Below are 26,425 nucleotides of genomic sequence, written 5' to 3' on the forward strand. Positions count from 1 at the left end.
GCATGATTTGTTTACTTTTGAACTTGGGTAAAAATCGAACATTTCTGCTGCTTTGAGCTCAATTTCAAGGTACTTTTCATTGTGAAACCAGTCAAAATCATCTCAATTTCTGTAATATGTCTTCCTTTCTATAAAATGAAACCAGGAAAACTAGAATACAACCATAAATACCATACGAAAATACAGTGCAAAGTCGCTGTTTTAATCCAAAAACACAGCCAAAGTTTTTTTTTTCTCATTACGCACTGTGTGCTGCAGGATTTTTTTTTATACTGCGCACACTGACCACATAGACCCATTCTTTCGTATGTAGGCCTACCAGCTTTCTCTCGCTAGATTTCAAGGCACTAGAATTTAGGCGTACTAGTACGTCAATAACTCTGGTGTGTAAGCCGTACTAGTATGACGAAAACCCTGAAAGTGTTAATAAACTATTGAATAAAATTACTGAAATTCCCAATTCGTTTTGCAGGTTGGCAGTGAGGACCGTGACTCTGGCACCGAGTCTGATGACGAGCAACCTTACGACGACCCAGAGCCTGGTATGTCCTGCTCCTGCTCCTGCTCCTGCTCCCTGTCAACCCTCAACACTGTGATTCCCGCAACCATGATCCTGCACGAAGAACCCCTCTGGAACAATCCTGATTATGAGCACAACATCTTCCTTTCTTAGTGAGGTGATCGGTGATTCTGAACCTTTGTTGGATGGTGCATAATGCTCATTATCTGAGTAGTAAGCCTGGATAATGAATACTGTTGCAGCCATTACTCAGGAGCTTAATACCTGATTATTTCACACTTGGCTAGAAGGATTGGCTGATAATTTGTGTATCGTAAGGCGATGCATGATATTTATTTGCTTGAATGAAGTAAGTCTTTAGCTTCATCTGATCTAATTTGACCTGACAAACCTCATACAATGGAACTCCCACATTCACAGGGTCACAGGGTTGTACTTCTAAAGGCCATACAATTCTAGAATGCACGAACAATGCAAAATTATGTTTACAATAAATTTAACTAAAGATTAGGGCTCATTTTGTGTTTAATTGGTCATCTCTTTAAATATTTCTCTAATCTTGTTAATACTGAAATTCTTAAGAAAGAGACGTGGTTTGGGTATAGAAAAGCACATTTTTAATGAAATAGTATTGCTGACTTTCAATTTAGGGGTGTGAGCTAAACTCAAAAATAATGGCTACAACAAAAAAACTGTGAACACCCTAATTGAATCTACTTACAGGATAACCAATCACTAAAAATGCTAGGTAATCAGATCCCATGATTTAGGAAGCCAATAAATTTGGGAGTTTGATAATCCTATAGTTACAGATGATGATGAAATTATGGAGTTATTTCAGTGCCAGAGAAAGCTTAATGCTGTGTGTGCATTTGTGTGTTTGTGTGTGTGTGTGTGTGTGTGTGTGTGTACGCTCGCATGTGCACACTCGCCTAATTGTAGTTGCAGGGGTTGAGTCACAGCTCCAGGCCCTGCCTTTTCACTGGTCACTACCAGGTCCACTTTCTCCCTGCTCCCTGAGCTTTGTCCTACCTCTTCTTAACCCCTTCAGGGTCCAAGGCCAAAATCTGAAGTGGTGCTCCAGTGTCCAAGAAATTTTGAAAAAAAAAAAAAAAAATTTCTTACAAAATTAAAGATTATATTTTTGTGAAGATAATAAGACAAAAAAAAAAAACATTCTGATCAGTACTTACGGAGATACAGCGGCGGGAAGTTGACCCAAAATGACCGGGTGGTGGCAACATCAGTGACTTCTGCAAAATCCCATTTTTTTATTTTACGTTTTTTATACTTTTTTCTTTATTCTAATTTTTTTCTTTTTCTAATAACATTTGTGGCCTGTGAGACCAGTATAATGTATACAGTAGGGCCCCGCTTTACGGCGTTTCACTTTACGGCGTTCCGCTAATACGGTCATTTCAAATTATGACCAAAACTCGCTATACGGCTCCCCCCACCTGACTTTCTAATACGGTAACTGTGCCCCACCCTGTTTGTTTACATTCTCTGTGAGCTCAGTAAGCACTAAGTCTCTCCATTTTGTCTGGAAACTCCAAAATTTCAAATGTTTTTAAAAGTTATTTCATATTTTATATATACTCTGATAATTATACTTATGTATACCTGTACCTAAATAAACTTACATACTGTGCTGGCGTGCAGGTACACATTAAAATCAGTAAGAGTGTCTTATGTCTCCAGACGTCATATTAGTAATTATAATAATAATCATCGAGTCATTTAAATGTCGTGTATTACGTTAATATACACATTTTCGTTAATCCATCTATGATATTTTTTTCAAAATTATATAATAAACACGATGCATAACATATAAATAAGATAAATACACCCCACAGTAGAATAAATAAACATAAATGTGAGATGTGGTAGCAGACGACTTGCACAAGTGACGCCATATTAGAAATAATAATAATAATAATAACAATACTCACCGAGTCTCATTAAATGTCGTATATTACGTTAATATACACATTTTCATTAATCCATCCATGATATTTTTTCAAAATTATATAATAAACACGATACATAACATAAAAAGATGATAAATACACCCCACAATAGAATAAATAAACATAAATATGAGATGTGGTAGCTAGATAACTTGTACAAGTGACGGCAAGAATAACATTTTCTCTAATCTAACATAAGAGAAAATGTGTTACTGGGGGTAACTGTAGAAAATTATTCCTTTCGTATGTATGTAAGTAAGTTTATTCAGGTATACACAAATACAGTTACATAGATTATCATACATAACAACATATGTGTAGAGAACCTAGGATAACCCAAAAAAGTCAGTGTGACTTATTTCCATTGCCTTCACTCAGAGCTTCCTTTCTTCTCAAAATGATGTTACATGAGAATGGGAGTGTTCTTCTTTATTTATTCTACCGTATTAATGTAGAGACAACTGTACACAATGTAACTTGTACACAAACCAGATGTGTACATTGTTTGTTTACAAAACTTACCTTCCCTGGTTTGTTTACATAACTCTACGCCTATCCCCTCTCATGTACTCATTCTTTATCTCTCTTATTTATTCGTTTTATCTCATTTACATAACCCTACATGACCCTACATTAAGACTACAAATATTTTAAGGTAAGTAATGAGTGAACTGTATATACATTTTATTGCTCTGGGATGCTTAAATATCATAGAATATATGTGTGGGTGGGTTGGCCTGGTATGGTAGCTCGGCTGACTACCATACATACCACACTTGATTTTTTACAATAAATACTACTTGTCTCACCCTAGATTAAGACTATAAATATTTTAAGGTAAGTAATGAGTGCACTATGTGTGTATTGTACTTTTTTATTGATTTTTGATGCCTGGTTCTTTGCTAACTTAATATATGTTAGTGTAAACTTGTTATCTAGTGTTTGTATGCATTTTATAAGTGGAAAAAAAGGGTGTTCCACTTTACGGCGGTTTCCGCTTTACGGCGGTAGCCTGGAACCTAACCTGCCATATAAGTGGGGCCCTACTGTATTGTATAAGTGTACACTCATTGTATTCAACACAATAACTGCACTAATTTATCATTATATTGCTTACAAAACTTGTTTACAAGTTTATTGTAAACAAAAATGATGAAAATATTAGTGCGGTTATTGTGTTGAATACAACAGTAGCATATAGTACCATATGGTACAATGGTGCCATAGGGTGCAATTGTACCATATGGTACAATGGTACCATATGATACAATGGTACCATATGATACAATGGTACCATATGGTACAATGGCACCATTTGGTACAATGGTACCATATGATACAATGGTACCATATGATACAATGGTACCATATGGTACAATGGCACCATTTGGTACAATGGTACCATATGATACAATGGTACCATATGGTGCAATAGTACCTTATGGTACCACATGGTGTAATGGTACCATATGGTACATTGTACCATACAGTACAATGATACCATATGGTTCATTGTACCATATGGTACTGTTGTATTCAACACAATAAACACACTAATATTTTCATTGTTATTTTGTTTACAATAGTTGTTTACAACAAAAATATGCAAAAATGTTGTATATTAGCAATGTTCTACTATATATTTACAAGTGTACAGGAACTTGACATGTTCCTTGAGGTGGATGACAAAGCACTTTATCTCGGAAACTGCGGAGTCAGTAGCTTGCATCGCCACTCACTCAGTCTTGGCTGGCGTCTCATGCCACCAACACCTATTGACCATATAGTACATGGTATCATATGTTACAGGGTACCATATGGTACATTGTACTATATGGTATATGGTACCATGCAGTACAGGATAACATATGGCACAGGGTACCATACAGTTCAGGACACCATATGGTACAGATACAGGGATAACTATGGAAATAAGTCACCCTGACTTTTTTGGGTTATCCTAGGATTTTATACGTATGCTGCTATGTATGATAATCTATGTAATTGTACTTCTGTACACCTGAATAAACTTACTCAAGTGCATGTGGCATCATAAGTAAGTTTATTTAGTTATACACAAATAAAGCTACATAGAATATCATACTTAGCAGCATATGCTTGGAGAACCTAGGATAACCCAAAAAAGTCAGACAGACTTATTTCCATTAGGGTCCCTGTACCCTGTACCATATGGTATAATGTACCATATGGTACAATGTACTATATGGTACATTGTACCATATGGTACCATTGTACCATATGATACCACTGTGCCATATGATACAATGGTACCATATAGTTCAAAACCATAAAATTCGTCTTCAGCTCCACTTCCATCAGTCTTAGAACTGTAAGTTGTGAAGAGAAGAGTCAGAATTCGCCCGGAGAGTGAGTGGGGAGTGAGAGCTTCCTTGCCGCCAGGCACGATGAACAAAGCTACTTTGCCGGCGTTCTCACAATGCCATGCGGGTGTCCAGATTTTTTCTATGGTGTGCACACTGACCACCCAGACCCATTCTCTCAGATGTAGCCCTACTAGCCTTCTTGCGCTAAATTTGGCGCCGCTAGAATTTTGGCATAGATCTACGGTTTGGACCCTGAACGTAATGCCGTAGATCTACGGGACGGACCCTGAAAGGGTTAAAGCTATTTATGGATCCTGCCTCCACTACATCATTTAACAGACTATTCCACTTGCTGACAACTCTATGAAGAAATGCTTCCTAACATTCCTGTGACTTGTCTGAGTCTTCAACTTCCAACTGTGACCCCTTGTTGCTGTGTCCCATCTCTGTCCACCTTGTCAGTTCCTCTCAGTATTTTATATATGTTGTTATCATGTCCTCCCTCCTTCTCCTGTCCTCCAGTGCCATCAGGTCAATTTCCCTTAACCTCTCCTCGTAGGACATGCCCCTTAGCTCCGGGACTAGGTGCATTGCAAACCTCTGCACTTTCTCCAATTTCTTGATGTGCTTGACTAGGTGTGGGTTCCAGACTGGTGCTGCATGCTCAAGTATGGGCCTTACATGCACTATACAGAGTCCTGAATGATTCCTCACTGAGACATCGGAATGGTATTCTTAGGTTTGCTAATCGCTCAAAAGCTGCAGCAATTATTTGGTTAATGTGCACCTCAGGAGATGTGCTCGGTATTATACTCACCCCCAGATCCTTTTCCTTGGGTGAGGTTTGCAGTCTTTGGCCTCCTAAACTGTACTCTGTCCGTGGTTTTCATTGCCCTTCCCTGATCTTTGTGACTTCCCTCTTGGTGGGATTAAACTCTAGGAGACAGTTGTTGGACCAGGCCTGCAGCCTCTTCAGATCCCTTTGTAGTTCTGCCTGGTCCTCATCTGACTGAATTCTTTTTATTAGTTTCATATTGTCTGCAAGCAAGGACACTTCTGAGTCTATCCCTCCCATCATGTCATTCACCCATACCAGAAACAGTTCCAGTCCTAGGACTGACCCCTCTGGAAGCCCGCTAGTCACAGGCACCCACTCTGACACCTAGTCACGTACCATGACTTGTTGTTGCCTCCCTGTCAGGTATTCTCTGATCCATTGCAGTACCTTCCCTGTTGTACCTGTGCATACTCGCCTAATTGTGGTTGCAGAGGTCGAGACTCAGCTCCTGGCCCCACCTCTTCAATAAACACTACTAGGTCCTCTCTCTCCCTGCTCCATGAGCTCTATCATACCTCGTCTTAAAGCTATGTATTGTTCCTGCCTCCACTACATCACTCGCCAGACTGTTCCACTTCCTGACTACTCTATGACTGAAGAAATACTTCCTAACATCCCTTTGACTCATCTGAGTCTTCAACTTCCAAATGTGACCCTTTGTTTCTGTGTCCCCTCTCTGGAACATCCTGTCTCTGTCCACCTTATCTATTCCATGCAGCATTTTGCATGTCGTTATCATGTCTCCCCTGACTCTCCTGTCCTCCAGTGTCGTCAGTCCGATTTCCCTCAACCTTTCTTTGTAGGACATACCCCTGAGCTCTGGAACTAGCCTTGTTGCAAACCTTTGCACTTTCTCTAATTTCTTGACCAGGTGTAGGTTCCAAACTGGTGCTGCATACTCCAGTATGGGCCTGACATACACAGTGTACAGTGTCTTGAACAATTCCTTACTTGGGTATCGGAACGCTATTCTCAGGTTTGCCAGGCGCCCATGTGCTGCAGCAGTTATCTGGTTGATGTATGCCTCCAGAGACATGCTCAGTGTTATGGCCACCCCAAGATCTTTCTCCTTGAGCGAGTTTTGCAGTCTTTGGCCACCTAGCCTATACTCTGTCTGCGGTCTTCTTTGCCCCTCTCTGATCCTCATGACTTTGCATTTGGCAGGGTTGAATTCAAGAAGCCAGTTGCTGGACCATGTGTCCAGGTCTCTTTGAAGTTCTGCCTGATCCTCATCTGATTTAATTCTCCTCATTAACTTCACATCATCTGCGAACAGGGACACCTCTGAGTCTATTCCTTCCATCTCGTCACAGGTGCCCACTGTGTATGTGTGTGTGTGTGCGCGTGTGTGTGCGTGTGTGCACGTGTGTGTGCGTGTGTGTGCGCATGTGTGTGCGCGTGTGTGCGTGTGTGTGTGCGTGTGTGTGCGTGCGTGTGTGTGCGTGTGTGTGTGCGTGTGTGCATGCGTGTGCGTGTGTGTGTGCATGTGCGTGTGTGTGCATGTGTGCACGTGTGTGCGTGTGTGCACGTGTGTGCGTGTGTGCGTGCGTGTGTGTGTGTATGTGTGTGCGTGTGTGTGCGTGTGTGCGCATGTGTGTGCGTGTGTGTGTGTGCGTGTATGTGCGTGTGTTTGTGTGTGTGTGTGTGTGTGTGTGTGTGTGTGTGTGTGTGTGTGTGTGTGTGTGTGTGTGTGTGTGTACTCACCTAGTTGTACTCACCTAGTTGAGGTTGCGGGGGTCGATTCCGAGCTCCTGGCCTCGCCTCTTCACTGATCGCTACTAGGTCACTCTCCCTGAGCTGTGAGCTTTATCATACCTCTGCTTAAAGCTATGTATGGATCCTGCCTCCACTACATCGCTTCCCAAACTATTCCACTTACTGACTACTCTGTGGCTGAAGAAATACTTCCTAACATCCCTGTGATTCATCTGTGTCTTCAGCTTCGAACTGTGTCCCCTTGTTACTGTGTCCAATCTCTGGAACATCCTGTCTTTGTCCACCTTGTCAATTCCTCTCAGTATTTTGTATGTCGTTATCATGTCCCCCCTATCTCTCCTGTCCTCCAGTGTCGTCAGGTTGATTTCCCTTAACCTCTCCTCGTAGGACATACCTCTTAGCTCTGGGACTAGTCTTGTTGCAAACCTTTGCACTTTCTCTAGTTTCTTCACGTGCTTGGCTAGGTGTGGGTTCCAAACTGGTGCCGCATACTCCAATATGGGCCTAACGTACACGGTGTACAGGGTCCTGAATGATTCCTTATTAAGATGTCGGAATGCTGTTCTGAGGTTTGCTAGGCGCCCATATGCTGCAGCAGTTATTTGTTTGATGTGCGCTTCAGGAGATGTGCCTGGTGTTATACTCACCCCAAGATCTTTTTCCTTGAGTGAGGTTTGTAGTCTCTGACCCCCTAGACTGTACTCCGTCTGCGGCCTTCTTTGCCCTTCCCCAATCTTCATGACTTTGCACTTGGTGGGATTGAACTCCAGGAGCCAATTGCTGGACCAGGTCTGCAGCCTGTCCAGATCCCTTTGTAGTTCTGCCTGGTCTTCGATCGAGTGAATTCTTCTCATCAACTTCACGTCATCTGCAAACAGGGACACCTCAGAGTCTATTCCTTCCGTCATGTCGTTCACAAATACCAGAAACAGCACTGGTCCTAGGACTGACCCCTGCGGGACCCCGCTGGTCACAGGTGCCCACTCTGACACCTCGCCACATACCATGACTCGCTGCTGTCTTCCTGACAAGTATTCCCTGATCCATTGTAGTGCCTTCCCTGTTATCCCTGCTTGGTCCTCCAGTTTTTGCACCAATCTCTTGTGTGGAACTGTGTCAAACGCCTTCTTGCAGTCCAAGAAAATGCAATCCACCCACCCCTCTCTCTCTTGTCTTACTGCTGTCACCATGTCATAGAACTCCAGTAGGTTTGTGACACAGGATTATCATGTGGGAGTTCGAACACGTGGATTGGGTAAAGTAATACTCACGTAGGCTGGTAGTACGTATAATTACAGATAATGTGGAGAGCGCCCTTACAGCCGTAACCTATCTCTCTTGCTCACTCTCGTAAACTGACTGGCCGCCCACAGTACCCATATGTGAGGGGGTCTTTGAATACTGCTAGGTCAGCACAATATGAATAGACAGTGACTCAGGCAGAGACGGTTGGTAGCGAGTCAACTACTGGTACGGGTTACTGGTAACTGGTTACTACTACTGAGAGCTCGGCGACGCTAACGTATGTCGTCCTGACATACAACTAATACAAACTAGAGATGGCAGGTATACGGCTTGGGCTGATTCTATACAATGTCAAAGTACACAACAATTAGATATTATAACATACATAAGTAGAACATTGGAATGGAAGCTTACGTAACTGAAACTGTAATGCAATACAAGGTATAATATAGCACAACTTAAAACTCAACGTTGAGATTACACAATAGAAGTGATAAAAAAAAATTTGATCGATCGATCTGTATTCGTGTGATCTACGGATTCTGAGGAAGGAATATATACAAAGAAAGGTTTAACAGAAAGGCAGATTCGGTGCACTCAAATCTAGACTGTTAACTCTCAGAATGCAGAGAGAACATGAACACAAAAAAAAATTCTTGAATACTGATAAGTTGATACTGTAATTATTCATCTATACAGGTTATTTACATTTAACCCCAACTCTGCTAGGGTGAGATTGACATATGCAGAATGGGTGTCATCTCTGGGAGGATCAAACTCTGTTGCATTGGCTAACTCATGCTGTATTTGAGGCAAATCTGAATTGGAAGTTACAAATGATACTTGAGGATTTCTCAATACCTGTCGTGTACGTAGGGAATAACGACATTCAGGTTGATCGTCTGACTGAGTATCAGAGGAAGAGAGTACAGGATCAGGAGGATTGTCAGAGTCTGTCACATTAGTCTGGGTTGGAACATCATTATCATCACATACTAACTTCATATGATCTAAATGCGATTCTTTATACTGACCAGTACTAATCTCTCTAACCTTATACTTATTACCAGTGATATGTTCAACTACTCGATAAGGACCAACAAACTTTTGATCAAGCTTTGGCATTGCAGACGTTTTGTTAAAGTTAATCAGCATAACTCTCGAACCTACTTTGATTTTGGATGGCTTTGCTCGAGTGTTTGCGACTCTTGTAAATTCAGCTGTTGATTTATGAAGTGTTTCACGGATTCTTCTAAAAACACTTTGAGCTAAGCTGGTACGAGTTGCTATGAAATCATCAGGGTTGTAATTTGGTTTCGGATTAGAATATAACAACTCATAAGGCAAACGTTTATCTACACCGTACAATGCATAATGTGGAGTGTCACCTATCGAAACATTGTAAGCAGAATTTATAGCACACTGCACATCAGGTATAACTTCATCCCAAGTTTCACTGTTGGGATTGATAGTGGCTCTCAAGACATCAAGTACTTTCTTATTGGTTCGTTCCGCTAACCCATTGCTGGCAGGATGATGAGGAACAATGGTGGATTTAGAGATCTTGTACAAGGTGCACAAATTTTCAAGAATTTCATTACAGAATTCACCTCCATTATCTGTTACTAGGGACTTAGGGGTGGTATGCCTGCAGATAATGCGTTCTTTAAACGCTTTAGCTACTGTCTCAGCAGTCTTATCTGCAATAGGAACTAACTCACAATATCTGGTGAAATGGTCTACCATAACACACAGATGTTTGTTGCCTTGTAGTGAACATTGGAAATTAGTTAACAAATCTAGCGCAACTCTTTCCCACGGTTCGCTAGTAGTTGGATATACTTGGATTGGATTAGGACCATTAGCATTACCTTTATGTTGCATGCAGACACTACATTTCTTAACATACTCAGAAATATCAGTTGCCATACGAGGCCAAAAGTATTTCAATCTGGCTTGTTTTACTGAACGATCCATACCAGGGTGTGCAACACCTGGTACATCGTGAACTAGCTGTAAGGCTACATTCACTAGTGACTGTGGAATTACTAACTGGTATACTCTTCTGCTAGGAGTACCCAACTCGGCTGTTCGATACAGTAATTCTTGGTTCATGACAAAGTCACTGATGGGTGCTGGTGGCTTCACAGACAGAATAAGATCTTCCTGGAGCAGGAATCGAATCACACCAGACCACATGGGATCTGTTCGTTGAGCATTCTTTACATCTTCAGCACTAAATGGAGGGTCTGCAGTTACTATACTAACATGTCGCGATAAGGCATCTGCGACTACATTTGACTTGCCAGGTAAATGCTCAAAGGTGGGATTGAACTCTTGGATAGTCAAGGTCCATCTGGCTAACCTTCCAGTAGGTTGTTTGTTCTGGAATAAGGGTATCAGTGGAGCATGGTCTGTCAAGACATGAACAGAGTACTGATAAATAATGTCTCGGAAGTGCTTTAAAGACCATACTATTGCTAAAGCTTCTTGCTTTACTGTATAATTACGTTCAGCCTTCGTAAGGACTCGGCTAGCAAATGCAACTGCGTTGTACTTGCCATCGGTCTTCTGAGCTAGTACGGCACCTATGCCAATTGAACTAGCATCAGTTGTCAGATAGAAGGGCTTAGAAAAATCTGGAAATTTCAAAATTGGAGCAGATGTTAGCTTTTCTTTTAGAGTTTGGAATGCTCTTTCTTGACGGAAGGTCCAAACAAAAGGAGCATCTTTCTTAAGCAACTCAGTTAGAGGAGCAGCTATGGAAGAAAAATTGGCAATGAAAGATCTATAAAAACCTGCTAAGCCCACAAAGGATCTTACGGCATCAGCAGTTTTGGATGTTGGAAAATTTAGTACTGCAGTTACTTTACTTTGGTCAGTCGTAACCCCTCTAGGAGTGACTACGTGACCAAGAAACTTAATTTCTGATCTGAAAAATTGACATTTAGACAGTTTGATCTTTAAATTGGCTTCTTCAAGCTTACCAAGTACTACATCAAGTCTTTTCAAGTGTGTATCCACGTCTTTAGACATGACGATTACGTCATCTAAGTACACCATAAGTGCATTACCTATGAGACCTCTAAAGATATTAGTCATGAGCCTTGAGAACGTGATAGGGGAGGATCGTAATCCAAACGCCATACGGAGGAAGTGATAATGACCTGTAGGAGTGGAGAATGCAGTTAGCTCTTGGCTGTCCTCGTGAAGAGGGACTTGCCAAAACCCTTGTAACAAATCTAGGGTTGAAAAGACTTTGTTATCTCCGATGTTACGTAAAAGATCACCCAGTACAGGGAGTGGAAAGCGATCTGGAATGGTTTTCGCGTTTAACTTCCTAAAGTCAATCACTGGGCGCCAAGTACCATCCTTCTTAGGTACTAGTATCAAGGGTGCATTCCAAGGGGAATTGCTAGGTGCAATAACTCCATCATCAAGCATTTGATTGATCAATTCTTCTGCGACAGCAACTTGTGAATGAGGCATTCTGTACGCAGGTATGTAGATAGGTCTAGTACCAGGTTCAAGTGGAATACGATGGGACAATAAGTTCGTTATACCCATCTTCTCACCTGGTAAGGCAATGGCTGTGCGACGTTTGTTCAACAGAGTCAACAAACGCTTGACTTCATCTGGGAAGTCAGTGGGAGCTAAGTCTTTCTCCTCAACTGGTGGAACAGATTGATCCAGTGAAGTGGATGAGGTCTCCCCGTCAGAAATAGCACCGACCCACTGGTCAGGTGACAACTCATCCTCTACCTGAACAGGGTAAGGATAGTGAACAAGGTCAACAAGATTGGTATTTGCTCTGAGGTGAACACTGTGACCAGAAGTGTTGGCCAGGAAGAAATGGATCTTACTATCTCTTACAACATGTAAGGATGGTTCAACAAATAGACCTTTTACTTTGCAGGAATCACTGTCAACTAGGACGTTATCACCATCTGGAACACTAGGAACAACTACAGACACTCTAGTGAGCGCACTAGCCGCAACAGAGACGTCTTTCTGCAGACGGCATGTGACATCAACAAGAGATGGCATTACTAGTTTCAAGTAATCGTTTTCTGACAAGGCATCCCCTGTGGAGAAACTAATACTCGAACTAGCAGTCATTGCAGGGGTAGGTTGTGCACTCAAGGCAATCTGAGTGTCCACAGACACTTGAGGCATCGGACTATCCTGCAAGTCTGAAGGTATAGGTGGAACACTGATGGGAGTGACAGAATTACCAGTGCCTGACCGCTTGGGTACGCTACTGGAGAATGCATTAGCTTGTAAGGACTTAATCCGTACATCATACTCTGCAGCAGTATAACAGATTTCTGATCCAAGCTGGTAACCCCAGAATGGAACGATCAAGTCGTCAATTTGGGCATGCCATCGATAAGGGTCGAGCACAATGCGTAAGTCTCGCATGGAAGCAAATCCCAGTAGAAGGTCACCAGGGAAAGTAATCTGGTCGACAACAAGGAAGGAAGCAGTGAAGTCTCTACCTTGAATAGAAAAGGTTAGGGAAGTCCGACCTCGGACACGCAGGTGAGAACCAGCTACTCCACTAAGGGAGGACACGTGAGTCGGTTCTACGAGAAGGACATGTCGTAACTGCTTATCCTTAAACAAACTAGACCTAATAATATTGACTTGCGCACCAGAGTCCATGAACAAATGAACGGGCGCATTATAAACAGATGCTTGCACTATAGGGCCTATGGTTGCATTGGAAGTTATGTGCAAACAAAAAGGTGGATTGTCATCAGAAAAGACTTGTTCCACTTCATCCCCAAAATCATCTATGTCAGAGACATGTGAAGCAACATCATCAGCAGGATTGTCATTCTCGAGACTGCTTAAGGCTTCAAAGGAATTGTGAACGGGGATGGTGTACTCATTATCACCTACTGTCACCATGGGACGGTTTGACTGGGGCGCTCGAATTCCCCCGAATTGGAAGAATGAGCCTGGTTCTGGTTATTTTGAGAACCACGATATCTGTTTCCTCTACGGGTTCTGCGGTTGGAACGGCCACGGAAAGACCTAGAGTACTGAAGGTTATAGAGAGCATTGCACTCAGATGTGTCATGTCCATGTATTCTATGATAAGTACAGTAGGGAAGATCTGGGTACTCATCATCAGTACGACGTCTCTTAGGGTAACTATCAGGACAATTAATTGCAATATGGCCACGGAAACCACAGTTATAACAAGTCCGCCGACTATGGTTACTGAATGTACTATGAATACTACGAGGTGTATAACGACTCTGTACACTGGTTCTTGGTGATCTCTGAGATGGTTGACGACCACGATTTGTCTCTGTGGCGCAAACAAGAGGTGGTGCAGACTGAGGCATATGTGTGACATTACTTTTGATACATGGGAAAGTACCCTGGGGGCACAAGGAACGTACATGATTTAAGGCTGTAAGTGGTTCCATCGTCACAGTTGGAGGATGAGCCTCATAAGCACACACGGAAGCAGGCGGCATTAGTTCTTTGATTGCTCCAAAAGCTGCTATTTTAGCAAACGGTTCTGTGAATGGTTTAGCCTCTTCAGGGAGAAAAGCTGATGACTGGACAGCATTGATAAATGATGATAAAAGTTTGTCTAATCTAACAGCAAATGCACTCAACGATTCATTACTCATGGGTGTAGCATTCACTAGTTCCCTAAGAACGACATATGGATCAGCTGTTTTTTCGGGGACAAGGAAAGAACGAATCAGTTCCTCGTATTGTGACCACTTAAGATTCCTGAAGTCTCGCATATCAAGGAGATCAACAACGTGAACAGCAGCAGGGGATCGATAAAGAGCTTCTTTAGCAAGTCTGATAAGACTTTCCTCTGAAGGAGGACCTTCAACTAGAGCACCAGCACGAGAACGAATGGCCGCAAACCATGCTTCAAGACTATGTACATGGCCATTGAATAAAGGTAACGCATCAAGGGAATCACGAGTATAACTATAGTATCTCGGTGTCTGGGTCGGTCTGTCAGTCGCTAAGGAACTGTGAGGACTGATGACAGGGGCAACAGTAGCCTGAGAGGTCTGAGTATCGACATTCACTAAAGTATCACTTGACGGTATGTGAGACATAATGGCAAAATAGCACGAGAACAAATAAGGCAAAAATAATGAACAATAAAAATGATACAAAATGCTAGAATTGAAATAAAAGAGATGCAACTAATTCTGCAGAAGTAATAAAAAAAAATGTCTAAGATACACTGCAAGAGGAAGGACAACTCAATTTAAAGGACTATTGGTCAAGATAAAAAAAATTTACATTGAAATATACAAGTAAAAATATTACTGGAGACTGAATTAAATGCAAAATGAGCTGTCTTTACTCTTGCTAATAAAGAAAGTAATTAATAAAATTTTAAATCAATTTAAAAAGTAGAAAATAAAATTACTAAATTGTTAACTGGGAAATTTAAGTATTTTCTAAGAATACATAAACAAAATTAAAATATAATTCATAAAAATATCAATAAAAGAAAATAATTCACTGCAGAACAAGTGCAACAAAATAATTCACTGCAGAACAAGTGCAACAAAATAAGGTGTAGAAATAATCACTGCAGTAATAAAGTGTCACTGGGAAAACTCAGGTTAAATAATAAAATAAAAAGATGAAAAAACTGATTAAACACTTTAACTCTTAATTGTAAATTAGACAAAACAATTTACTCAAACAGAGTAAAGAAAACACTTTACGTTAAAAGTAATTGAAATTACATCAAGAGTGAATTTGTTCAAAGAAATATAAAAATATGAATAAAAATAAAACAAAGGAACAAAACGGGAAGTGTAACACTTACAGTGGCAGGGCACACTTCATTATTTTACTATATTCTTACAACAAAATCTTGCTGTGACTGATAAGACAAAAATTTGCTGGCAAAAATAATGGTATACAGTCTGCGAAAAAATTAGAGGAATGAGACACTGCTGGCATACGAAAAAAAGACACACATAGAAATAAATGGATAATTTGGTATACTGGGGTGAATATCACTGCGTGAATTACAATGACAATTACTGGAGAATACAACGCTGAAAGAATACAATAAAAAAAAATGAATCACTTCACACAGAGTGACTGACTGGTACACTGCACAATAATACTTACTACAGACAGGAGTAGCATAAAACAAACACAGAATAAAATAAAAAAATATGAGATGAGTGAAAACACTGAAAAATATTGCAAAAATAACAAGTCAAAGAAAAACTGAGTCTACACTGAAAACACAAGGTTTAGAGTACACAAGAAATTTACTATAAATGTCTCACACATGCAAATGTCTTTAAATGCAAGAAAAATGTCTCTAAACAGAAAATTATCACTGAAGTCTGTAGTAGTCGACGGTGATGACTGGTGATGAGGGTAGGTGTAGGTTGTCCTGCGCGGTGATGACGCCGACACTCACACTGTCGTCGTGAAGAAATGCGCTTTCTCGGTGGACTCGCATAATTGGCTTTATCGTTGGCGCTCACCTACATCTCTTGACCAATTATGTGAGCCAAAACAGTATTAGGACCCGGTACAAGGGTACAAACAACCACAGGTAGATGGGTGGGTGGCTGGTGGTGGGTGGTTGGTGGTGTTTGTGGAGGGAGAGTGTGGGCGAGATGACTCTCGCTGGCGCACTGCGCGCACTCCACTCTACCCACGAAGGTGGCTTGATAAGCCACTATGCCACAGGAATGGTGAAAACCACTCTTAGCATCCAACAGGGAGCACAAAGCGATATAGACAATACTTCAGAGGAACTTGGCTTACTTCTTACTGCGTGGCTTACTTCTCTCTCTCAGCTGGGTTAGAAGCTGGGTTGGCTGACTGGCTTACCCCACGAGAATGGCTGACTGGAAGACGTGTAACGATGCACAAAGCACGGAGGAGCAGGTGGATGACAGGAGACAGGCTGGATGATAGGCTGACTGGCGTTCACTTCCACAGTCTGGCTTACTGACTGGCTTAATTGCAAAATCCGGGTCAACCCCTCGGAGATTGAAGCAATTAGCACACGTAAGCCAGGAAGCTTGAAACGGCTGCAACAGGCTTGCAGGTTGGAGGTTGTGAGGGGAGTAGCTGGTGGGTGAGACGGTTCACCTTTGACCCTGCCGGCTACTCACAAACAGTCTTCTAACGTCTTGAATTACCCGTAAAAACTAAATCCACGCTCCACACCGCTGGCACCATTTATCATGTGGGAGTTCGAACACGTGGATTGGGTAAAGTAATACTCACGTAGGCTGGTAGTACGTATAATTACAGATAATGTGGAGAGCGCCCTTACAGCCGTAACCTATCTCTCTTGCTCACTCTCGTAAACTGACTGGCCGCCCACAGTACCCATATGTGAGGGGGTCTTTGAATACTGCTAGGTCAGCACAATAGGAATAGACAGTGACTCAGGCAGAGACAGTTGGTAGCGAGTCAACTACTGGTACGGGTTACTGGTAACTGGTTACTACTACTGAGAGGATTTCCCGTCCCTGAAACCATGTTGGCTGCTGTTGATGAGATCGTTCCTTTCTAGGTGTTCCACCACTCTTCTCCTGATAATCTTCTCCATGATTTTGTGTGTGTGTGTGTGTGTGCATGTATGTGTGTGTGTGTGTGTGTGTGTGTGTGTGTGTGTGTGTGTGTGTGTGTGTGTGTGTGTGTGTGAGAGAGAGAGAGAGATGTATAATACAGTGCACCCTCGACTAACGGCGGCTTTGGCTAATGCCAAAATTGGCTAACAGCTCGCTTTGGCGTAAAAATATTGGCTCGGCTCATGCCAAATAAATCGGCTAAGGGCTTTTGTCCCGAATGTGTCCGCGTGGCCTGAGCGGGCATCTGGCACTCAATCCGTGTACCAGCCATGTGCCATTGTTTACAGAGCCAGTGAGGATGTCCACGCATACCTGCGATATATTTTGTATTATTCCAGTGTTTTTAGTGCTTGTAACTGCTAAATAAGCCACCATGGGCCCCAAGAAAGCTTCTAGTGCCAACCCTGTGGTAAAAAGGGTGAGGTGTACTATAAAATTAAAGGAGATAATCGCAAAGTATGATCATGGAGTGCGTATCTTGGAGTTGGATAGGTTATATAACAAACCCCATTCAACCATCACTACTATCTTGGCCAACAAAAAGGCAATCAAGGAAGCTGTTGTTGCGAAAGGTGCAAGTATGTTTTCAAAACAGAGATCGCAAATATTTGAAGATGTGGAGAGACTGTTATTGGTGTAGATAAACGAGAAACAATTATCAGGAGATAGTATTTCTCAGCCAATAATATGTGAAAAGGCAAGGCAGTTGCATGTGGATCTCATTAAGAAAATGTCTGCAAATAGTGCTGCTGTTGATGAATTTAAGGCCAGCAAAGGCTGGTTTGAGAGATTTAAGAATCATAGTGGCATGCACAGTGTGATAAGGCATGGTAAGGCTGCCAGTTCTGACTAAAAAGTAGCTGAAAAATATGTGCAGGACTTTAACCCTTAAATGGTCCAAACGTATATATACGTTTTTTCAACATCTGAAAGTATGTAAAAGATGTAGATCCTCTTTTTTGTTTTACATTTGAAAACGTGTAAAAAAAACTTATCTACATTTTTTTTTTGTTACATTTGAAAATATGTTAAAAAAAGTAGATCTACTTTTGTAGCACTAATAATTTGAACGTCGATTTGTTTGGACCGTTTAAGGGTTAAGGAGTACATAGACACTGAAAAATTTAAACCCCAACAAGTGTTTAATTGTGACGAAACAGGCCTGTTTTGGAAGAAAATGCCAAACAGGACCTACATTTCTCAGGAGGAAAAGGCACTCCCAGGACACAAGCCTATGGAAGACAGGTTAACTCTGTTTTGTAGTAATGCTAGTGGGGATTGCACAGTGAAGCCTTTACTCGTGTATCACTCTGAAACTCCCAGCGTGTTCAAGAAAAACGATGTCATCAGGACTAAATTGTGTGTGATGTGGAGAGCAAACAGTAAGGCATGGGTCACTAGGGACATTTTCATGGGCTGGTTCTATGATGTGTTTGGCCCCACTGTGAAAAGGTACCTCCTGGAAAATAAATTGGAACTCAAGTGCCTCCTGGTAATGGACAGTGCTCCTGCTCATCCTCACAACTTGCAAGAGCAAATTGTGGGGGAGTTGAACTTCATCAAAGTGAAGTTTTTGCCTCCTAATACCACTCCTCTCCTCCAGCCCATGGACCAGCAGGTCATTTCAAACTTCAAAAAACTGGACACCAAAGCAGTGTTTCAAAAGTGCTTTGAAGTGACCTCAGACACTGAATTGACCCTAAGAAAGTTCTGGAAAGATCACTTCAGTATCCTTAATTGCATAAACCTTATAGGTAAGGCTTGGAAGAGAGTGACTTGCAGGAATTTGAACTCTGCTTGGAAAAAATTGTGGCCACAGTTTGTACAAGAGAAGGATTTTGAAGGGTTTGGGGCTAACACTGAGGAGCCTATTCCAGTTGTTTAATCTGTTGTGGAGTTGGAGGTTAGTGGCGAGGATGTGGAAGAGTTGGTGGAGGACAACGATGAAGAGCTAACCACTACAGAGCTGCAAGAGATTCAGGTGCAACAGCAACAGACTACGGCTCAGGCATTTGCTTCAGAGGAGGAGGACGACAGAGGATGTTGCCTTCATCAAAAATTAAGGAAATGTGGACAATGTGGACATAGTTGCAAGCAGTTATGGAAGAATATTATCCCGACACAGCTGTTGCAAGCCATATTGGCAACATGTACAATGACACTCTTATGTCCCATTTTAGGGAAATCTTAAAGGGACATGAGAAACAAAGCTCTCTGGACAAATATTTTGTGACTCTCAAGTTGTTCCCAGTGGCATTAAAAAACCAAGAAGGGAGATAACCCCAGAAAAGGACTTGTTACCTGAAGTCTTTATGGAATTGGATTCCCCTTCCAAACACTAGTACGCCTTCATCCTCTCCCTCCTCCTGTATCATCACTTACCAACAAGTCCACAGTAAAGGTAAGTGTCATTTCAGTATTGTTTATTGTGCATGTATCATTCTTTTCTGTGTAGGGAAATGTATATTTCATGTAAAAAAAAAAATTATTTTGTTTAATACTTTTGGGTGTCTGGAATGGATTAATTGGATTTCCATTATTTCTTATGGGGAAAATTAATTCAGCTGAAGGCTAGCTCTCTGGAACGGATTGAAGGTGTTAGTCGAGGGTCTACCGTATATATAATATAATATCTTCTTCTTTCAACAAACCGGCCATATCCCACCAAAGCAGGGTAGCCCAAAAAGAAAAGCAAAAGTTTCTCTTTTTAACTTCAGTAATATATACAGGAGAAGGGGTTACTAGCCCCTTGCTCCAAGCATGCATTTTAGTCCCTTCTTATGACATGCATGGCTTACAGAGGAAGAATTCTGTTCCACTTCCCCATGGAGATAGGAAATAAACAAGAAAAAGAACTAGTAAGAAAATAGAAGAAAACCCAGAGGGGTGTGTATGTCTTTCTTTCAACACACCGGCTATATCCCACCGAGGCGGGGTGGCCCATAAGGAAAAACGAAAGTTTCTCTTTTTACATTTAGTAATATATACAGGAGAAGAGGTTACTAGCCCCTTGCTCTCCGCATTTTAGTCGCCTCTTACAACACGCATGGCTTACGGAGGAAGAATTCTATTCCACTTCCCCATGGAGGTAAGAGGAAATAAACAAATAAACATGGGGAAGTGGAACAGAATTCTTCCTCTGTAAGCCATGTGTGTTGTAAGAGGCAACTAAAATGCCGGGAGCAAGGGGCTAGTAACCCCTTCTCCTGTATATGTATATTACTATATGTAAAAGGAGAAACTTTCATTTTTCCTTTTGGGCCACCCCGCCTCGGTGGGATACAGCCGATGTGTCGAAAGAAAGAAAGATGTATGTGTAGTGTGACCTAAGTGTAAGTAGAAGTAGCAAGAGGTACCTGAAATCTTGCATGTGTATGAGACAGAATAAAAAGACACCAGCAATTCTACCATCATGTAAAACAATTACAGGTTGACCATCAATAATTTGGCATCATTTGGACCTGTAAGGTCCGGGATTAGTGAATTTTCCAGATTACAGAGTGGTTACGTTAGAATACACTTAACCCAATAGCAGTATTTACGCATCGGTGATTTCACCCACTTTACACCCTATTATTGACCCATTCCATTGTTCCAGTCTATCAAACTCAGTTATTTCACTAGTATTCTCTGTCAACTGAGTATAAGGAACTGTCCATTTATCTTTTCAACTACCCAATAAAGTGGTCAGAAATTGGTAATTTGGCGAATTTCACACAAATTTCAAGAGATGCCAATTTCATAATAGGGTCCATAATAAACAATGCAGACATTCCTGGCACTAAAATATCATTTTCTCTGTTCATTAGTCATGTCTCCAGGCCCCTCTTATATTATGCTTGCTATCCATTATGAATTTTTATTCACACATAAAACAGAAGATTTACTGTTATGCAGACTACTGCAGTATTGTAATAATTGTGTAAATAACGTCAACCCATTCATGACTGCGTATTAGACTGACTGGTTGGACACATATTGGACAGTGAAGTCATTTGTTTACTCTTGAACATCTGCAAAAATCATTTCCGCTACTTTGAGCTCAATTTCAAGGTACAGTGGTCCCTTGTTTATCGTCCTTAATCCGTTCCTGGAAGTGGGACTATTATCGAAATAGACGATTTTCGAATCAATTTTCCTCATAAGAAATAATGTAAATACAATTAATCCGTTCCTGGCACCCAGAAGTAATAAAACAAAAATTTTTTACATGAAATATAGATGTAGTACAATACTATGGGACATGATGAATGAAACATTAGCAGCATAACACTTACCTTTATTGGTGATTCTTCTTAGTGTATGGAAGACTGGAGGAGGAGAGGGATTGGATTATTTACTGTTTGGAAGGGGAATCCCCTTCCATCAACACCTCAGGTACTACCAAGTCCTTTTCTAGGGTTGCTTCTCTTCTCTGTTTCTTAATGCCACTAGGACCAGCTTGAGTCACTGGAGTCCTGTCTTGCAAAAAAAACTGTCCGGAGAGCTCTGTTTCTGGCGTCTCTTTAAAGCTTCCCTAAAATGGGCCAAGACTCTGTCACTGTACAAGTTGCCTATATGGCTTGCAACATCCTTCTCAGGGTGATGTTTCTCCATAAATCTTTCCATCCTACCCCACATTTCAAAAATCTCCTTAATTTCTGAAGAAGGCACCTTCTTCCATCTCTCTCCCTTCTCCTCTGCAGCAAGATTCTGAGCTGCGATCTGTTGCTGTTCCTGCTGAAGCTCTTGCAGCTCCTCAGTGGCTAGCTCTTCCTTGTGGTCCTCCACCAACTCTTCCACATCCTCCAAACTCACATCCAACCCCATGGAAGTCCCCAATGCCACAATAGAGTTCACAACTGACATAGGCTCATCAGGGTAGCCACAAACCCTTCAAAATCCCTCTTGTGGATGCAATCTGGCCACAATTTTCTCCAAGCAGAGTTCCAAGTCCTGGTAGTCACTCCCTCCCAAGCCTTACCTATAAGGCTTATGCAATGGAGGATGCTGAAGTGTTCTTTCCAAAAATCTTTTAGGATCAAGTAAGTGTCTGAGGTCACATACTAATAACATAGAAACATGGAATATACTCTAGAATGAATAAAATAAGTCATTATGCATATCACGAGGTGTGTTGTGTTGTTGTTGGGTTTATAAGGGCCACTGAGAGTAAGCCGTCCATAATGGTGGTGAAGCAGCAGCTGAGGCTGCAGTGTTTTCTGTAGCCCTATATAACTCCAACAACATTGGAGGAGTTAGTAGAATTGCTGAATTACTGAAGAAGGCACCCACCACCACCACCACCACCACCACAACCACTACCACCATCTACCACCATCACTACCACCTTCTACCACTATTACAACTGCTACCACCATCACTACCACCTTCTACCACTATTACAACTGCTACCACCATCACTACCACCTTCTACCACTATTTCAACTGCTACCACCTTCTACCACTATTACAACTGCTACCACCATCACTACCACCTTCTACCACCATCACTACCACCCTATACCACCATCAACCACTATCACAACTGCTTCCACTCTACCACCACCACCACCTTCGTATTTTTCTACAAACTTTTTCTTAAACTATATGTGTTTCTCACATTCTTTACCAAAGGGCTGGCACTAGGTTTCTTTGGAGCCATGGTGACTTATTTAGCAGTTGCATGCACTAAAACGAATGGAATATTATGAAATGTATCGTATGAACTCGTGGGATCATCCTCACTCACTGATAAGCAATGGCACACTGGCTGGGAATGGAGTGTGAGGCGGCTCGGGGCTGTGTGCACACGTCCCAGACGAACGATGATTAGCTAGTCAACGGACCATTTGCAAACCAATGTTTGGACAAAATAACACGACGATTTCCGAAAAGGACGACTATCGAGCCGGACTATTATCGAGGGACCACTATACTTTCCATCGTGAAACCAATCAGAATCATATCTATTTCCATAACATATCTTCCATTCTATCACATGAGACCAAAAAATGAGAATACAACCATAAAAACCATACAAAAATACAGTGGACCCTCAACCAATGGTGGCATCGACTAACGCAAAAATTTACTAACGGCGCTCTTTGACGTCAAAAAATTGGCTCTACCAATGGCGAAAAACTTGTCTGAAGGCTTTCATACCGAACGTGTCCATGTGGCCTGAGCGGGCCCAGCCACTCCAAGACTCCATGTACAGCCAGTGTGCCAGTGTTTACAAGCCGTTTCGGTTGATTCCAAGTTTATTTGTTTTTTTTTCAACAAGTCTGCCGTCTCCCACCGAGGCAGGGTGACCCAAAAAAGAAAGAAAATCCCCAAAAAGAAAATACTTTCAACATCATTCAACACTTTCACCACACTCACACATTATCACTGTTTTTGCAGAGATGCTCAGAATACAACAGTTTAGAAGCATATACATATAAAGATACACAACATATCCCTCCAAACTGCCAATATCCCAAACCCCTCCTCTAAAGTGCAGGCATCGTACTTCTCATTTCTAGGACTCAAGTCCGACTATATGAAAATAACCGGTTTCCCTGAATCCCTTCACTAAATATTACCCTGCTCACACTCCAACAGATCGTCAAGTCCCAAGTACCATTCGTCTCCATTCACTCCTATCTAACATGCTCACGCACGCTTGCTGGAAGTCCAAGCCCCTCGCCCACAAAACCTCCTTTACCCCCTCTCTCCAACCCTTTCGAGGATGACCCCTACCCCGCCTTCCTTCCCCTATAGATTTATATGCTTTCCATGTCATTCTACTTTGATCCATTCTCTCTAAATGACCAAACCACCTCAACAACCCCTCTTCTGCCCTCTGACTAATACTTTTATTAACTCCACACCTTTTCCTAATTTCCACACTCCGAATTTTCTGCATAATATTTACACCACACATTGCCCTTAGACAGGACATCTCCACTGCTTCCAACCGTCTCCTCGCTGCTGCATTTACCACCCAAGCTTCACATCCATATAAGAGTGTTGGTACTACTATACTTTCATACATTCCCTTCTTTGCCTCCATAGATAACGTTTTTTGACTCCACATATACCTCAATGCACCACTCGCCTTTTTTCTCTCATTAATTCTATGATTAACCTGCATTATATTTTGTATTATTCCAGTGTTTTTAGTGCTTGTAACTGCTAAATAAGCCACCATGGGCCCAAAAAAAGTTTCTAATGCCAGCATTGTGATGAAGACTCTCACGCATATCTCTCCCTGCAGCACTATGGAACCCTTATGAGTTTAACACTTGATTGGATTATAATAATAGTAATAATAATTGCTTCCTCTTCCAGTTTTAGTGTTCTCTCTTTGGCCATATTTAGCCCTAATAACCAGTTCTTCAACCTCTTCCCTGTCTTTATTGCATACTACCTCATTATTCATCCGACTTCCTTGCAGACTACTTCCTCATTGTTCTTCCATCCATAATCTCCTTCAGCCTTTCCATTTCCTGTTTTAGGTTTAGGGCCCTTCCTTCTGCCATAATAGCCCTATATACTTGTTCTGCAACCTCATCCCATTCTTTGTTGCATAATGCTAGTTTCTTTCTCAAGGGAGTTAAACTTACACTCAAACTCCTCTACAGGTAAGGCCTCTCACCTCCAATATTTATTTCTTCACCCCTTTTTTTTTTTTAAATTCCTCTGATATGCCTGTCTTGTTGCTTACACAGAAAAATAAGAGTGAGAGTGAGTCTCTCTCTCTTCTTTTTCTCTCTTTTTCTCTCCTCTCTTTTTCTTTCTCACTTTTTCCTCTCTCTTTTTCTGTGTGTGTGTGTGTGTGTGTGTGTGTGTGTGTGTGTGTGTGTGTGTGTGCGTGCGTGCGTGCGTGCGTGCGTGCATGCGTGCATGTGCGTGCATGCGTGTGTGTGCCCGTGCATGCGAGTGCGTGTGTGTGTGTACTTGCCTAGTTGTGGTTGCTGGGGTATAGTCACCTCTCCTGGCCCTGCCTCTTCACTGTCATTACTAGGTCGCTCTCCCTGCTCCATGAGCTTTATCATACCTCTTCTTAAAGCTATGTATGAATCCTGCCTCCACTACATTGATTTCCAGACTATTCTGCTTCCTGACAACTCTGTGGCTGAATAAATGCTTCCTAACATCCCTGTGGCTCGTTTGAGTCTTCAACTTCCAATTATGACCCCTTGTGGTGTCCCTTCTCTGGAACATCCTTTCTCAATCCACCTTGTCAATTGTGCATGTGTGTGCATGTGTGCACATGTGTGCGTGTTCATATGTGTGTGCATGTGCGCATGTGTGTGCGCGTGTGTGCATGTTTACACTAACATTAGTGATTGAAAATACAAGTTTGTAGCTCTTGTGGGTTACCAGCTGATGCCAGTCATGGCAAGCAAACTACCATGGTGATTGTGAATAAGATACTAAGTATAGTTTGTGGTATTTGAGAAGATGTTTCATCCTCTAGCGACTCTATTAGTCCTTGAGAATTCATAAATTCCCGGGTTGATGAAATGTCTTTTCAAATACTAAACTGTCTACTCAGTAAATGTCATAAAGTACATATTGTCATATTCACATACATGTTGGTATATTTTACCATTGATATACAGCCTCTCCTCACTTAGTGACGTACTCGTTTATCGACAACTCGGACTTACGATGGGCTCTCTGACCAGTATGCATACCTAAATAATGTATATTTAGAGCTGATTTTCTCTATTCTGTTGATTACAATATACAGTACAGGTCTCCCTCATTCACGAGCTCCACTTTCGCGGGCTTTGAACATACTTGAATGCCCAGCTGCCCAGTCATATTTAAAATATGTCATTACGTATGTTAGGAATTGTGGCAGTGGCAGAGTTTGTATGGAGATAGGACAAGATAGTCTTTCAGTATGACACTAATGTCAACTCTACGTCTTATTTATCTATCACATAGAAACATGACATATACTCTAGAATAAAATACAGTGGACCCCCGCATAACGATCACCTCCAAATGCGACCAATTATGTAAGTGTATTTATGTAAGTGCGTTTGTACGTGTATGTTTGGGGGTCTGAAATGGACCAATTTACTTCACAATATTCCTTAGGGGAACAAATTCTGTCAGTACTGGCACCTGAACATACTTCTGGAGTGAAAAAAATATCGTTAACCGGGGGTCCACTGTACAGTATGTCACGAGTGTTG

At 41.6% G+C, this 26,425-nt stretch overlaps 1 protein-coding gene across 4 annotated transcripts in view; it reads left to right on the plus strand.

Annotated features, from left to right (window-relative positions):
- The first annotated feature begins 389 nt into the window (after positions 1-389).
- Positions 390-26,425, plus strand: part of LOC128698405 (lateral signaling target protein 2 homolog) — a 140,933-nt gene continuing 114,897 nt past the window's right edge. Inside the window, exon 1 of one of the 4 annotated variants that reach the window (XM_070088508.1) lies at positions 390-542. The gene's annotated coding sequence lies outside the window, so the exon portion shown is untranslated. The other 3 variants (XM_070088510.1, XM_070088507.1, XM_070088509.1) reach the window with 3 other exon arrangements.

Source organism: Cherax quadricarinatus, chromosome 25, assembly GCF_038502225.1.
Source record: "Cherax quadricarinatus isolate ZL_2023a chromosome 25, ASM3850222v1, whole genome shotgun sequence".
Taxonomy (NCBI): domain Eukaryota; kingdom Metazoa; phylum Arthropoda; class Malacostraca; order Decapoda; family Parastacidae; genus Cherax; species Cherax quadricarinatus.